The 16,302-nt window shown below is 40.2% G+C and overlaps 1 pseudogene across 1 annotated transcript in view; it reads right to left on the bottom strand.

Moving 5' to 3' along the window:
• Window positions 1–1,965: 1,965 nt before the first annotated feature.
• Window positions 1,966–16,302, bottom strand: part of LOC311579599 (vomeronasal type-2 receptor 116-like) — a 31,414-nt pseudogene continuing 17,077 nt past the window's right edge. Inside the window, exon 5 of the transcript in view lies at window positions 1,966–2,973. The product of the transcript in view is annotated as a vomeronasal type-2 receptor 116-like (transcript). The remainder of the gene's footprint in view (window positions 2,974–16,302) is intronic.

The following is a 16,302-nucleotide window of genomic DNA, read 5'->3' as shown; positions in this document are numbered from 1 at the left end:
CAGATTTAGAGTGGTGTGGCACTGATTTCAAACATTGTACTTAATTTACTCACATAGATCAATTTTAATATTTAATGTATTTTTATTAATTAATTTATTTGTTCACTTTACATCCTGGTCATAGCACCATCCCTCCTTACCTTCCAGTTCCACTCTCCCTCCCATATCACACTCCCCTGTTCCTCAGAGAAGTGGAGCCTCACTTGCAATCCACCCCACCTCATCAAGTTGCATCAGGAGCGAAACTGTTCTCTTCCCCTGTGGCCTGGCAAGGCAGTCCCACCCAGGGGGAAGTGATCAGAAAGCTGACAACAGAGAACATGTCAGATAAAGACCCTTCTACCCTTACTAGAGGACCTCCATGAAGCCTGAGCAGCCCATTGGATACATGTTTGTAGGGGGCCTAGGTAGCGTCCATGCATGGTCCTTGGGTGATGCTTCAGTTTTGGGAAGCCCCTCTGGGGCCTGGTTAGTTGGCTCTGTTTGTCTTCTTTTGTAGCTCCTGTCTTCTCTATGTCCTTTTTCTTCCTTCACCCTGTTTTTCACAACACTCCCCACATATCACCAAATGTTTGCATGTGAGTCTCAGCATCTGTTTTGAAGCCCTTTTGGGTGGAGCCCCTCAGAGGACAACTTTGCTAGGCTTCTGTCTGCAAGCATAGCAGGGTATTATTAGTAGTGCCAGTGGTTGGCTCTCTTCCATTCACTGTGCCAGACATTGGTTGGACATTCCCTCAATCTCTGCTATGTCTGTTCTATCCATATGGCTGAACATATTGTTTTGGGTCAAAGTTTTTGTTAGTAAGTTGATGTTCCCCTCTCTCTTCTAGGAGACTCGTATCCTTTCAGGAACCTACCCTGACATAAGTCTGCCTCTTGTCACAGAGATACTCCAGCCCATAGTTTCTCTTTCTTCCATAGGTCATCTGCCTTCCCTCATCCACTTTCCCCAAGTCTGATCTCTACCCTCATATCTCTCTGCATTCCCTCTTGGACCTTGCTCCCTCTCTTCAACCATGACTCCTGTCTATTCTGGTTCTCCTTCTGGGAGAGGTTACAGCTTCCTGCCTTCGGTGTTCCTTGTTCCTTATCTTCTTTGGGTCTCTGCATTGTAGTATCTTTATCCTATACTATATGGCCAAAGTCCACTTATAAGTGAGTACATACCATGTGTGTCTTTCTGGGTCTGGGTTACCTCACTCAGGATGATCTTTTCTAGTTCTATTCCATTTGCCTGGCATTTTAACCATTTATTTGTTTTAAATAACTGAATAATATTTCATTGTGTAAATGTGCCCGTTTCTTTTATCCATTCTTCAGTTGATGGCCATTTAGATTATTTCCAGGTTCTGGGTATTATGAATAAGATGGCTATGAACAGAGTTGAGCAAGTGTCTTTGTTGTATCATCTTTTGGGAATATACCCAGGAGTGGTATAACTAGATCTTGAAGTAGAGATGTTCCCAGTTTTGAGAAAGTGAAGGACTGATTTCCAAAGTGGTTGTGCAAGTCTGCGCTCCCAGCAGGAATGGAGGCGTGTTCCCCTTTCTCCACATGTGCTGTCACTCGAGAATTTTATCTTAGGCATTATGGCAGGAGGAAGATGGAATCTCAGAGTTGTTTTGATTTGCATTTCCCTGATGACTAAGGATGCTCAGCATTTCTTTAAGTGCTTCTCAGTCATATGAGATTCCTCTGTTTAGAATTCTGTGCCCCATTTTTTAATCAGGTTATTTTATTTGTTGGTGCTTAATTTATTGAGTTCTTTATATATTTTGTGTGTCAGCCATTTGCCAGATATAAGATTGTTAAAGATCTTTCCCAATCATTGGACTGTCATCTTATTCATTTGATAGTGTCCTTTACCTTATAGAAACATTTCAATTTTAAGAGGTTCAAGTTATTAATAGTTGATCTTAGAGCCTGAGCTGTTGGTGTTCTGTTCAGGAAATTGTCTCTTGTGCGAATGATTTTGAGATTTTCCCCCACTTTCTATTCTAATAGATTTAGTGTATCTGGAGTTTTGTTGTGGTATTTTTTATTAACTAAAATTTAAATGATTTTTCCTCCTTGAATGGGTTTTGTGCCTGATATCAAGACAAGAGTTTTTATCTGTCCTTATCAAAATGCTGTAGCATTTAGGGGCAAAGATCAAGCCAAGGAGTGCTGAACTGGAAGCCAAGATAGAGAAAACTTCCATAGCCACCATGACCCTTCCCTTCGTGCTATGGTAGACAGGGAGGAAAGTGACCCAGACACAGAAGAACACCTGCATACTGAATGACAGAAACTCGGCTTCATTGAATGTATCAGGTAGATTCCTGGAGAGGAAGGCGATAGTGTAGCTCCCAAGTGCCAAGAAGCAGAGGTACCCCAGGACAGAGTGGAAGGTGACTGCTGAACCTTTGTTGCACACAATGATGATGTGACCATGTTCAGCATGAGCATCTTGACCAATGAAGGGTGGATTTGTAAATAGCCAGATGGCACAGAAAACCAGTTGGATTAGTGTGCAGATGGGGATGATGAAATTAGGGGCCCTTGATACCATTAGCCACCTCTCCAATCTAGTTGGAACAGTGACCTTGAATGCAATAAATACTGTAATAGCTTTGGCCAACACTGTGGAGAGAGCCACAGTGAACAAAATTCCAAATGCAGACTGATGAAAGATGCAAGTGGCTGTGTTGGGCTTTCCAATGAAGAGCAAGGCACTGAGGAAACAGACGATGAGTGGCAATAACAGGGTGTAGCTGAGATCCTGATTATTGGCCTTGACAATGGGTGTGTCTCTGTGCTTTACAAAGACTGCAAGGACCACAACCGTGAGAACAGAGAAACACAGTGCTGTGGTGGTGAGAGCCATACCTAACGGGTCATCAAAGGCCAAAAAGCTCACAGATTTCTGGAGGCAGTGGTTCTTCTCAAAGTTTGCATAGTGACTTTCTGGACATCTCATACACTGATCCATATCTGTTGAGAAATGAGTGACTGTAAATCAATCCCCATGTTTTTCCTTCCCCCCTCAAGCTGTTAGTCAGCCTCAGCCCATTGAAATGCTCTCTAAATCACCTTCCTTTATTGTTTCAGAAACAAATACTTAAGTACTCCCTGAATCACTCACATCTACACAGTATTCTTTGCCTGTGATGCCAAGATCCAAGATGCCCAGTGCTTTCCTCAGTCTTTGTATCATTTCTCTGAATTTGTGACCTTGTTCCATCTAACTTATAAGTCATAAGACTACAGAATTAGGACAAACTACACAACATACCCTGTGCACCATATCTCACTCCTCAACCTTTCTTGCTTTTTCAGAGTCCTTTGGGAAACAAGGATGTGAGATAAGTGTTTCCCTTTCCAATCCCCTGACCACAAACTTGACTGAAATCACACCAAAGAGTGGTAAATTGTACCCCAAACTTTGTCCTCCAATTTCTGCCCCACAACTCTACTGCTGTCTTGTTAAAACTACTGACAACTGTTAAAACCCAACCCCAAGCATTTGCCTGCCATATCCACTTAAAAGAGACCTAATAGCCTTAAACCACACCCACACTCCCTGAAATCTATGTTCCATCGGTTTCTTGGAGGTCTCACAGAACCAAGTATACACTGATATTAGGAACCCCAGAGGTCCAAAGATCCAGAAATATTTTTAAACAAAATCATAAAAGAAAATTTCCCTAACCTAGAGAAAGAGATGGTTATAAACATAAAATAAGCTTACAGATCTCCAAATGTATTGGACCAGAAAGTAAATATGCACACCACATAATAATCTAAAATCTAAATATACAGAATAAAGAAAAAATATTAAAAGCTGCAAGGAAAATGACCAAGTAAAATATAATGTCAGATCTATCAGAATTATACTGGATTTCTCAACAGAGATTCTAAAATCCAGAAGTGCCTGGAGGGATTCCTTGCTTTATCTAAGAGGACATAGAACCTATCAAAAATGTCAAGGAACATAGACAGAGAAAACAAAATTTTCCAAGAAAAAAAGCAGTATGTGTCTACAAATCCATCCCTACAGAACATGCTAGAGGAAAAACTGCAACTCAAGGTTAACTACACCCAAGAAAACAAGGGAAATAAAAAACTTCATTCCAACAAAACCAAAGGAAAGAATACACACACATACCCCAAACAAAAGCAACAAAATAACAGGAGTTAAAAATCATTGGTCATTAATATATCTCAACATCAAAGGATTCAATCCCCTAATAAAAAAACACAGGCTAACAGGAATGTTGGGAAAACAGGATCCATCATTCTGCTGCATACATGAAATACATTTTAGCACCAAAGACATATGTTTTCTCAGGGAAAAAGTTACAAAAAGATTTTCCAAACAAACAGATCCCAAAAGCAAGCTGGAATATCCATCCTAATATCTAATAAAATAGACTTCTAACAAAAATTAATCAAAGTGATGGGGAAGGATACTTTGTACACATCAAAGGAAAAATCCACCAAGATAATATCAAATTTCTGAATATATATATATATATATATATATATATATATATATATATATATTAAAATTTAAGTCACATATTGAAACCCATACATTAATAGTGGGAAAGTTCAACATCCCTGGTGTTACCAAAGGGCAGGTCATCCCAACAGAATCTAAACAGAGAAATAATGAAACTCATAGATATTATTAATCAAATGGATTTAACATATATCTACAGAACATTTTACTCAACAACCAAAGAATAAACCTTCTCAGCTTGTCAAGGAACCATCTCCAATATTGACCATATACTTGGTCACAAAGCAAGTCTCTACAGATAAAAGAACAGTCACATAACTCCTTTTATCTTATCAGTCAACCACGAATTAAAGCTGGACTTCAGCAACAGAAATGAGAGAAAGCTTCTATATCCATTCAATATAGTACTTAGATGAGCAATAAGTAATAAATTAGATCTAATAAGATCTAAATTAGATCTATAGGAAAAATACTAAAGTAGATCAAGAGGATACAAGTTGGAAAGAAAGAAATCAAAGTATTGATATTTTCAGGTGAGTTGATAGTATAAATAAGTGACCCCAAAATTCTACTATAAAACTCCAACATTTGATAAACACTTTAAGCTAAGTGGCTCAATACAAAATTAACTTAAAAAAGTAATGGCCCTTTTATATACAAATGATAAACAGACTGAAAAAGAAATTAGGGAAACAACACCCGTCATAATAGCTTCAAATAATGTCAGCTATCTTGGGATAGCTATAACCAAGGAATTGAAAGGCCTCTATGACAAGAATTTCAAGTCTTTGAAGAAATAAATTGATGAAGATAATTAGAAGATAGGAATACTTCCCATGCTCATGGGTTGGTAGGAAAACATAGTAAAAAATGGTCATCTAACAAAAAGAAATCTACTAATTCAGCCTAATTCCCATCAAACATTCAACACAATTCTTTACAGACCTTGAAAGAACAATATTCAACTCTATATGGAAAAACAAGGACCCAGAATAGCCAAAAAATTCTGTATAATAAAAGAACTGATCTCTCATTTCAAGCTGTACTACAGAGAAATAGTAATAAAACCCAGATGGTATTGGCATAAAAGTAGACAGGTTGATCAATGGACTCAAATCAAAGACCCAGGATTAATACCACACCTATGGAAAACTGAATTTTTTTTTTTTTTACAAAAAATGCCAAAACTATACAATGAAAAATAAGCATCTTCAACAAATGTTGGTTGTCTAGCTGGGTGTTTGCATGTAGGCAAATGCTAATAGAGCCATATCTGACATACTACTTGAAACTCAAGTTGAAGTGGATCAAGGACCTGAACATAAAACTGGATAAAACAAATCTTATAGAAGAAAAAGTGCGAAATAGCCTTGAGTGCATAGGCACAGCAGACAACTTCCGGAACAGCACAGCAACAGTTCAGGCACTAAGATCAACCTTAGGTAGAGCTTGGATAATCCTGTGTGAAGAGGGTGGGAAAGATTTTAGGAGCCAGAAAGGTAAAGCAGACTACAAAGAAACCCTATAGAATCCACTAACCTGGGCGCATAGGGACCCACAAAGAATGAAATGCCGAATGGAAAGAATGTATGGGATGGACCTAGGCCTCTGCACATATGTAAGAGGTGTGCAGCATGGTCTTTACATAGGACTCCTAGAGGGGGATCAGGGGATGACTCTGACTACATTGCCTGCTTTTGGATCCCTTTTCTCAAACTGGGGTATGTTGTCTATTCACAATAGAAGGTATGCCTCATCCTACAGCTAGATAAGGCAAGTCAAGTTGATATCTATGGAAGGCCTCCTTTTTTCTGAAGAGAAAGGGCAGACTGAAGGATGGGTGGGAGTGGAGATGAGAGGGAGTGACTGGAAAGAAATGGAGCTTTCATCCCCCGCTAGTAATATGTTGTTACATTTAGCTATAGCATTAATTTTTAACATAAGGGGGAGAGCTTTTGAAATATTTCTAGATATTCAAAATGGGAAGATTTGAATACTCTGCTCCTAAATTTTGGAACGTTTTATCTTGATTTAAAAACATATACACCCCAGTTTATAGTGCCAAGTTTCTATTACATTAAACCTTTGTTTACTTTGAAAACTATTCCCTCACTAATATATTTTCTCTGTTCTGTATTTTGAGCTAAACATTTATCATGTTTATTTTCAAAAGAATCAAATATTTTTGATATCCTGGGTTTTTTTTTTCATTAGTGGTCATGGCACTCTAATTAATTTTTCCACAAGACAGTTTCTCAACACTTATAAGTTACTCCTTTGCTTATAATATTAGTGTTTTGTTGTGGATTTTCTATTGTACAGTGTGTGATTCAAGTACAGAATTCCATGTCTGACTTAAGTAAAATATATGATATATGTTTCATTAACTTATTTACTTAGGCATAACTCCTCTCTTTAAAAATAGGTGTGCTTATTCCACAATATTGAATTAGTGATATTGTTAATTTTTAATTTTATCAAGTATATGCTCACCCAAATTTGATCATATGGTTTCAAAATATAGTCGCTAACAGAAAACAGAGTAGGCGTTTGTATTGATGATTGCAGTTCTCTTTCTCTAGGCAATATAGTTAAAACGAAATATTGCTTAAGAAGTGAAGATGAGCATGATTTTTAAAAACATGTAACTGGTAAAGAGATGTTTAAGGATGAGATGAGTTGGCAAGTGTTGGTAGGGTCAGCACACATGGGATATATTGAATGCATATGGGGAATTTTAGAAGAGTGAACTTGACAAAAAATGAACCAGGTGGAGGACATGCCTGACAGAAAACCATGCAGATTGATTGCAGACCTTCTCTCTCTGTGTACATCTCTCTCTCTCAGACCCAATCCCCCACTCTGGTCCTTAGTACTGCAACAGAACACCAGCTGCAGCCCCTCTTCCACCCTGCCAACATCTTCTGTGCATCCCAAAGATCCTTCTCTCCTACTTTACTTACCTCTACTCTTCACCATAGCCCAGCTTCCTACTCCAGAAGGCAAACCCTGGTAAACCACAGACCATGCCTGCCAGAAAACCAGGTAGGCTGCCCAAAGACCTTCTCTCCCTCTCACTATTTCTCTAGACTGAATCCTTCTATTTCTTTCCCAGCTCTGCAGCAGAACGGGCTTGGCAGCCTTCCTTGCCCTTGTGGATTTCACAGATCATCTCCCTCTAACCCTCCTGCCCCCACCTGTTGCTTTGTCTCAGATCCAAACTCCAGCAGGAACCAACTGCTGACTCAAGTGATGCTCTTCTCAGGGCACCAAGCAAACTAAAGTAGAACCCATAGCAGTCCTACTGCTCCTGAGATCCCATCCCCTCAGTTTCAATTCCAGCTCTATAGGATAAAATGTTTTGTTTCTGTATCCTCTGTGATCCCATCCACAACATATCACAAAGACCATTGTCTTCAACTTTTCTTCTTGAAATTAATTCCAGTGTATAAACCTCCAACAGCAGCAGACATTCCTTGTGAACACATCAGCAGAGCAGCAAGTAAAACAGAATACACACAGCCATCACACTCCAAAAAAATAAAAAAAGAAAAAAGAAACCAAAGGAAAAACACCCACACTGCAAAGAAAAATAAACAGAAATCAGCTTCTAGACATATAAACATCTCAAATCCAGAGGCATTGGGGTAGCATAAGAAAACAATTGATGACAGCCATCTCTAAGCAAACACAAACAGTATACTTGGCACAGGGTAACAGAAAAAATTTACAATCTCTGATTGGCCAAGAGAACTGGTTACTGATTCAAGACTTCCTTTTATAATATTCTTAGAGCCCCCTGAAAATGTAGTTTAAAGACAGGGGATAATTCAACATACATCCTCTGGAGGGATAGAACTCAGTAAATAAAATAGGTTAAGTAAAATTACCTTTTATCACTTTATAGTGTAAATGATAAAACAATATAATAAATGGAATTACATATACATATTTGATGTTCATAAAAAGACATTTTCAGATACTTTCTGTTTATCTGGAGAACTTTAAAACTGCAAATATTGTGAAAATAAAAGCAGGCTCTTGTATAATAAATATGCTTGCTTTTGAGAAGACATTCTTTAGATTCTTTAAATTGGAGTTATAAGGTGAGTATGTTGTGGCACATCTTTAATTTCAGCACTCAGGGAGGAAGAGACAAGTGAATTGCTATGAGTTCTAGACCAGCCTGGTCTACAACAATGACAATTACACAGAGAAACAAACAAAAAAGAAAGAAAGAAAGAAAGAAAGAAAGAAAGGAAGAAAGAAAGAAAGAAATGCTGTGATAAGTATGGTAATAAAAGTAAAGTCTGTTCTATTTCGACTCTCTAATTGTGACTGAAGTTGTTATCCTGAACATATAATGAAAAATCAAACATAATCTGTAATTCTTGGATAATCATTACTCCGACTTTGTTCTGTGAACCCTGAATAAATAAAAAGTTATCTGATTGCTACTAGTCTGAGATGCAGTATTCCCCTGACTACTATGCCCCACTCTTTCTTCCCTTCTCTGGGGATGGAACTCTGCCATCAAACAGCAGTGGGAGGCCCCTGGAAATTACATCATAAGTTGTTTGAACAAATGGATGGAAATGAAAAGTTCACCCTGAGTGAGATAAGTCAGATCCAGAAAGATAAACATGGCATGTATACACTTATATGTGGATATTAGGTGTTATACAATTGAAAACAAATCTAAGCTCTATAGACACAGAACAGTTAGATAAAGGAAATAGGGGGGTTACATAGATCTTGATGAAATGGGGAAATAGAAGAGTTTTTATGGGTGGATGTGAGCTGGTGGGGTGGATATAGGAAAAATACCTATGAAAAGAGAAATGAGAAAGAATTGAATGAAGGAATAAGGAGAAGCACAGTTAGAAATAAAAGGAGAAGCACAGTTAGAAATAAAGGCCATTTAGATGGCAATATGAAAACCTAGCACTGTGGAAACTTTCTATAATATATGAAGGTGATACTAATGAAATCTCCAAATATAGAGGAAGATGGAAACCCAAATGGTTATCTCTTGTTAACAAAGTTTCTAGTCCTGTGGTCTAGGTTAAATGAATTTGAGTTGTTGGATAAAAGGGTAAATCCCCAAATAATCCAAACTATTCCCAAAACCATAGGTTGCTCAGCAAAAACTGACAGTAAAGTCCCACTTCTGAAGACAACAGAACACAACAACTCATTGAACACAGAGAAGTCAAAATGGTGCTAAATGTAACCTTTAACTCCATATTACACTGTCTATGACACGGAAAGTCTCCCTTTATACTGACAAAAGACAAGTGAAAAGATGAATCCAACCACCAAGTTTTTAAAAATCTACATTTAGTCCAGCCCACCAAAGATGCTAGAATAATTGTGGCACAAACCTTGCTAGAGTAACCATCTAATGTCTTATTTGGTCAAGACCCATTAAATGAGATGGAACCTATTCCTGATGGCTACCTGAGCAAGCAACGTCCAGAAATTAGATAACCAAGAGACCATGGGTAAAACCAATACCACTGGTCTCAAATTATGACGCCTAATTGCATTTTGTCAATAGTCATAGATCAGTGCCTTCCTCAGACACCAGCAGAGTCTTTCTAATTTCCTCTTGCAGCAAAAGGAACAAAGAGAGAGACCTATAACCAGACATTATACAGAGAGAATGAGAGAGAGAGAGAGAGAGAGAGAGAGAGAGAGAGAGAGAGAGAAAGAGAGAGAGAGAAAGAGAGAGAGAGAGAGAGAGAGAGAGAGAGACAGACAGACAGACAGACAGACAGACAGACACAGACACACACATCTCTGAGATGCCTTCAACTATTCCCTCCTCTCTGAGCGTACAGTACCTCATAGAAGATAAGTCAGAGGCGGCGGGATCCAAGATGGCGGCGAGCAGTGTGGACCGTGTTTGAAAGCTCCAGCAAACAATTCAGGGAATAGCACAGATTTCTGAGCCAGGAACACCAAGGTCCCCATACCACGGCAGCAGAAGTGCTCCATGGTTCGGAGGGACCAGGGTGCGGAGGACCTGCCTGCCCCTGCACACGGGAGGAGAGAGGACTTTCTTGGATCAGAGCAGCGGCGGTGAGGACAGCAGTGCCATCAGCGGCTCCGGCAGCGCCAGTGGCGGTGGCTGAGGTTTGCAGCTCAGAGCCTTCCAGTGGAGGCGATTAGTGTGGTGGACGGTGGGAGTTGCTGCGGGAGAGGGGACTCTGGACAGGATTTGGGTCGCGTGGTGCCTTGAGACCCAGGCTGGACTCAGCGGATGGTTCGGCCCAGAGTCCTGGGTTTGCTCAGTGAGCTGTGCTGTGGAGAGGCTAGCTCGGCTCGGTGGGCAATTCTGCCAGAGGCGCAGCTCCTCTGCTGTGACGCAGGCTAGGCGGAGTGCGGGCTTCTACCCTGGGCACCAGCTCGGCGCAGACGCAGTTTTCCTGCTGTGACTCGAGCAGGGCGGAGCGCTCAGTTATACTCCGGGTGCTCGCCCAGGGCAGACGCAGTTTTCCTGCTGTGACTCGAGCGGGGCGGAGCGCTCAGTTATACTCCGAGTGCTCGCCCAGGGCAGACGCAGTTTTCCTGCTGTGACTCGAGCGGGGCGGAGCGCTCAGTTATACTCCGGGTGCTCGCCCAGCGCAGATGCAGTTTTCCTGCTGTGACTCGAGCGGGGCGGAGCGCTCAGTTATACTCCGGGTGCTTGCCCAGCGCAGACGCAGTTTTCCTGCTGTGACTCGAGTGGGGCGGAACGCTCAGTTATACACCGGGTGCTTGCCCAGCGCAGACGCAGTTTTCCTGCTGTGACGCGAGCAGCACGGAGCGCTCAGTTATACTCTGGGTGCTTGCCCAGAGCAGCCTTGTTTTGCCTGCTGTGACGAAAGTTGGGCGGAGCGCTTGCTTCTACCCTGGGTGCTTCCTCAGTGCGGTCTCAGTTTCCCTGCTGTGACGCAAGCCTGGCGAAGCGCTCACTTCTACCCTAGGTGCTTGCTCAGCGCTGCCGCAATTTTCCTGCTGTGACGCGGGCTGGGTGGAGCGCTCAGTTATACCCTGGGTGCTTGCTCAGTGCAGCCTTGGTTTTCCTGCGGTGACACAAGCTGGGCAGAGCGCTCACTTCCACCAGGTGCTTGCTCAGTGCAGTCGCAGCTCTCCTGCTGTGGCAGACGGTTCAGGCCCTGAGAAATTAGCTGAGCTTGACGCGTGGCTCAGGCCCAGTATCCCTGGCTGGACTTGGCAGGGGACCCAAAAGGTTGTGGATACCTTGGCCTGACCCAATGATCATTCAGAGACCCAGAATGATTGCAGGACCCACAGCAAAGGGGAGCTGAGGATCACTGGTGGTGAGAGCCCAAAACTACAGGGATAACCTCCTGCCATCCACACCAGTGAAGTATCAGGGCTTCCAGCCTACGGAAATCATGAGAAAACAAGTGAATCTATCATCAGACTCCCTCCACTCAACTCTGGAAGTTACCCAACAAAAACAGAGACAGCAAGATGCCTAAGGGACAGCGTAAAAGCATTCGCAAAAACCCCCAAAACAACATGACGTCTCCAGTTCCCAGCTATCCCAAAGAAAACAACCCGGAGAACTCACATACAACGGAAGCACAAGAAAATGACCTCAGATCCTTGGTAATGAGGATGTTAACGGAGGAAACAAATAAAATTAGAAATCAGATGCAGGAAGAAGCAGCGAAGCAGGTGCGAGACATAAAAGAAGCACATAGAGTGGAAATGGAAAAATTTCAGGAAAATATAAACAACCAGATGAAAGAAATTAAAAAATCTGTTCAAGATATGAAAATGAAAATGGATTCAATGATAAACACACAGACAGAAGAAAAACGAGAACGTGAGGCCTCAGAGAAGAAGGCGAATGACACAGTGCTGAGCTTTTCTAACAGAATCCAAGAGATGGAAGAACGAATCTCAAGTCTAGAAGATACAATAACAGATCTTGAAGCAACCAATAAAGAAAATGCCAAATCTGGAAAATTCCTGACACAAAACATCCAAGAAATTAAGGACACCATGAAAAGAAGAAATCTGAGGATAATAGGCATTGAAGAAAGAGAAGATATCAGACTCCAAGGCCCAGAAACTCTTCTCAGCAAAATCATAGAAGAAAATTTCCCCAATCTAAAGAAAGAGATGCCTATAAACATACAAGAGGCATACAGAACACCAAATAGAATTGACCAGAAAAGAAAAACTGCCCGTCACATAATAATCAAAACACAAAACATACAGAACAAAGAAAAAATATTAAAAGCTGCAAGGGAAAAGGGCCAAATAACATTTAATGGCAAACCTATCAGAATTACACCCGACTTCTCAGCAGAGACCATCAAAGCCAGAAGGGCCTGGACAGAGATCCTGCAAACCCTAAGAGACCACAGATGCCAGGCCAGACTACTTTACCCAGCAAAACTATCAATAAACATTGATGGAGAAAACAAAATATTCCATGACAAAACTAAATTCAAACAGTACCTATCCACAAATCCAGCTTTACAGAAGGTACTAGAAGGAAAACTCCATCCCAAAGGGTCAAGCTACAATCAAAACTACTCAGGAAATAGATAACTATACCATGGCAAAAACACAACTACACAAACGCTCAACTGGAACCAACATCAAAATTAAGACTCTTAATAGTAACTGGTCGTTAATATCTCTCAACATCAATGGTCTCAATTCTCCAATAAAAAGACACAGACTAACTGAATGGGTGCATAAACAGGATCCAACATTCTTCTGCATTCAAGAAACACATCTCACCCATAATGATAGGCATTACCTCAGGATAAAAGGTTGGAAAAAAATATTCCAAGCAAATGGACACAAGAAGCAAGCAGGCGTAGCCATTTTAATATCAAACAAAATAGATTTTCAACCAAGATTAATCAAAAGGGATGAGGATGGACACTTCTTACTCATCAAAGGTAAAGTCAACCAAGATGACATCACAATTCTGAACATCTATGCTCCCAATACAAGGGCACCCACATTTGTAAAAGATCTGCTAAAAAGGCTTAAACCACACATCGATCCCCACACAATAATAGTGGGAGACTTCAACACCCCACTCTCACTGAAGGACAAGTCATTGAAACAGAAACTAAGCCAAGAAATAACATCATTAACCAATGCCATGGGTCAAATGGATCTAACAGATATCTATAGAACCTTTCACCCAAACAAGAAAGAATATACCTTCTTCTCTGCACCCCATGGAACCTTCTCCAAAATTGATCACATTGTAGTTGACAAAGAAAGCCTCAACAGATACAAGAGGATTGAAATAATACCTTGTTGCCTATCAGATCATCATGGGCTTAGGCTGCAATTCAACAACAACAGAAATAACAAAAAGCCTACACGTATGTGGAAACTAAACAACTCTCTGCTAAATGACACCTGGGTCAAGGAAGAAATAAAGAAAGAAATCAAGGGGTTTCTGAAATTCAATGGAAATGAAGGAACAACATACCCAAATTTGTGGGATACATTGAAAGCAGTGCTAAGAGGAAAATTCATAGCACTAAGTGCCTTTAAAAAGAAATTGGAAGCATCGCACATAAACACCTTAACGACACAACTGGAAGCCCTAGAAAAAAAAGAAGCAGAAACACCCAAAAGGAGTAGACGTCTGGAAATAATCAAACTCAGGGGTGAAATTAACAAATTAGAAAGTAAGAAAACAGTCCAAAGAATCAACAAAACCAAGAGCTGGTTCTTTGAGAAAGTCAACAAGATAGACAGACCATTAGCCAAACTAACTAAAAAGCAGAGAGACAGTATTGAAATCAACAAAATCAGAAATGAAAAGGGAGACATAACAACAGACACTGAAGAAATACAAAGAATCATAAGATCCTACTTTGAAGGCATATATGCCACAAAATTTGAAAATCTAAGGGAAATGGACGATTTTCTTGATCAATTTCACTTGTCAAAGTTGAGTGAAGAGCAGATAAACAAGCTAAATAGTCCCATTTCCCCTACAGAAATTGAAGTAATCATTGATAGTCTCCCAACCAAAAAAAGCCCAGGGCCAGATGGCTTCAGTGCAGAATTCTACCAGACCTTCAAGGGCGAGCTAATACCGATACTCTTCAAGCTACTCCAAAAGATAGAAAGGGATGAAACATTACCAAACTCATTCTATGAGGCCATAGTCTCATTGATACCTAAACCTAACAAAGACTCAACAAAGAAAGAGAATTTCAGACCAATTTCTCTGATGAACATCGATGCAAAAATACTAAATAAAATACTTGCAAAACAAATACAAGAGCACATCAGAGATATCATTCATCATGACCAAGTAGGCTTCATTCCAGGCATGCAGGGATGGTTTAATATATGGAAATCCATCAATGTAATCCACCACATAAACAAAATGAAAATAAAAAACCACATGATCATCTCTTTGGATGCAGAGAAAGCATTTGATAAAATCCAACACCCATTCATGTTTAAAGTTTTAGAGAGATCGGGAATACAAGGCACTTTCCTCAACATAATAAAGGCTATATATAGGAAGCCAATAGCCAAAATCAAAGTAAATGGTGAGATACTTAAGGAAATTCCTCTAAAATCAGGAACAAGGCAAGGCTGCCCACTCTCCCCATATCTCTTCAATATAGTACTCGAAGTTCTAGCCAGAGCAATAAGACAACATAAGGAGATCAAGGGTATTCAAATGGGAAAGGAGGAAGTCAAATTATCCCTATTTGCAGATGATATGATAGTCTACATAAGCGACCCTCAAAATTCCACCAGAGAACTCCTACAGCTGATAAACACCTTCAGCAAATTGGCTGGATACAAAATTAACTCAAAAAAGTCTGTAGCGTTCCTATACAAAAATGATAAGCTTGCAGAGGAAGAAATTAGGAAAACTACACCCTTCACATTAGCCACAAGCAATATAAAGTACTTAGGAGTTACTCTTACTAAGCAAGTGAAGGACCTGTTTGAAAAAAATTTCAAAACCCTAAAGAAAGAGATTGAAGATGACATGAGAAGATGGAAGGATCTACCATGCTCATGGATAGGGAGAATTAACATAATAAAAATGGCCATCCTACCAAAAGCAATCTACAGATTCAATGCAATCCCTATCAAAATACCTACACAATTTTTTAAAGACATTGAAAGTTCAATTCTGAACTTCATATGGAAAAACAAAAAACCCAGAATAGCTAAAACAATCTTGTACAATAAAAGGTGCTCTGGAGGAGTCTCCATACCTGATCTCAAACTGTACTATAAAGCAATAGTAATTAAAACAGCATGGTACTGGCACAGCAACAGGCCGGTTGATCAGTGGAATCGAATCGAAGACCCAGATATGAATCCACACACATATGGGCATTTGATTTTTGACAAAGAAGCCAAATCCATTCGATGGGAAAGGGATAGCATCTTCAACAAATGGTGCTGGTCTAACTGGATGTCTATGTGTAAAAAAATGCAACTGGACCCATATTTGTCACCTTGTACAAAATTCAAATCCAAGTGGATTAAAGACCTCAACATAAAACCAGAGACACTAAATCACTTAGAAGAAAAAGTGGGGAAGAGCCTGGAACATATTGGCATAGGAGACAACTTCCTGAACAGAACACCAACAGCCCAGGCATTAATGTCAACAATTAATAAATGGGACCTCATGAGGCTGAGAAGCTTCTGTAAGGCAGGTGACACGGTAAAGAGAACAAAGCGACAGCCTACAGACTGGGAAAAGATCTTCACCAACCCCACATCTGACAAAGGTCTAATATCCAAAATATATAAAG

This window comes from Acomys minous, assembly GCF_964271855.1.
Source record: "Acomys minous genome assembly, chromosome: 12".
NCBI lineage: Eukaryota > Metazoa > Chordata > Mammalia > Rodentia > Muridae > Acomys > Acomys minous.
The sequence above is the reverse complement of the archived record's forward strand: the minus strand, read 5'-3'. Positions and strand labels throughout refer to the sequence as shown.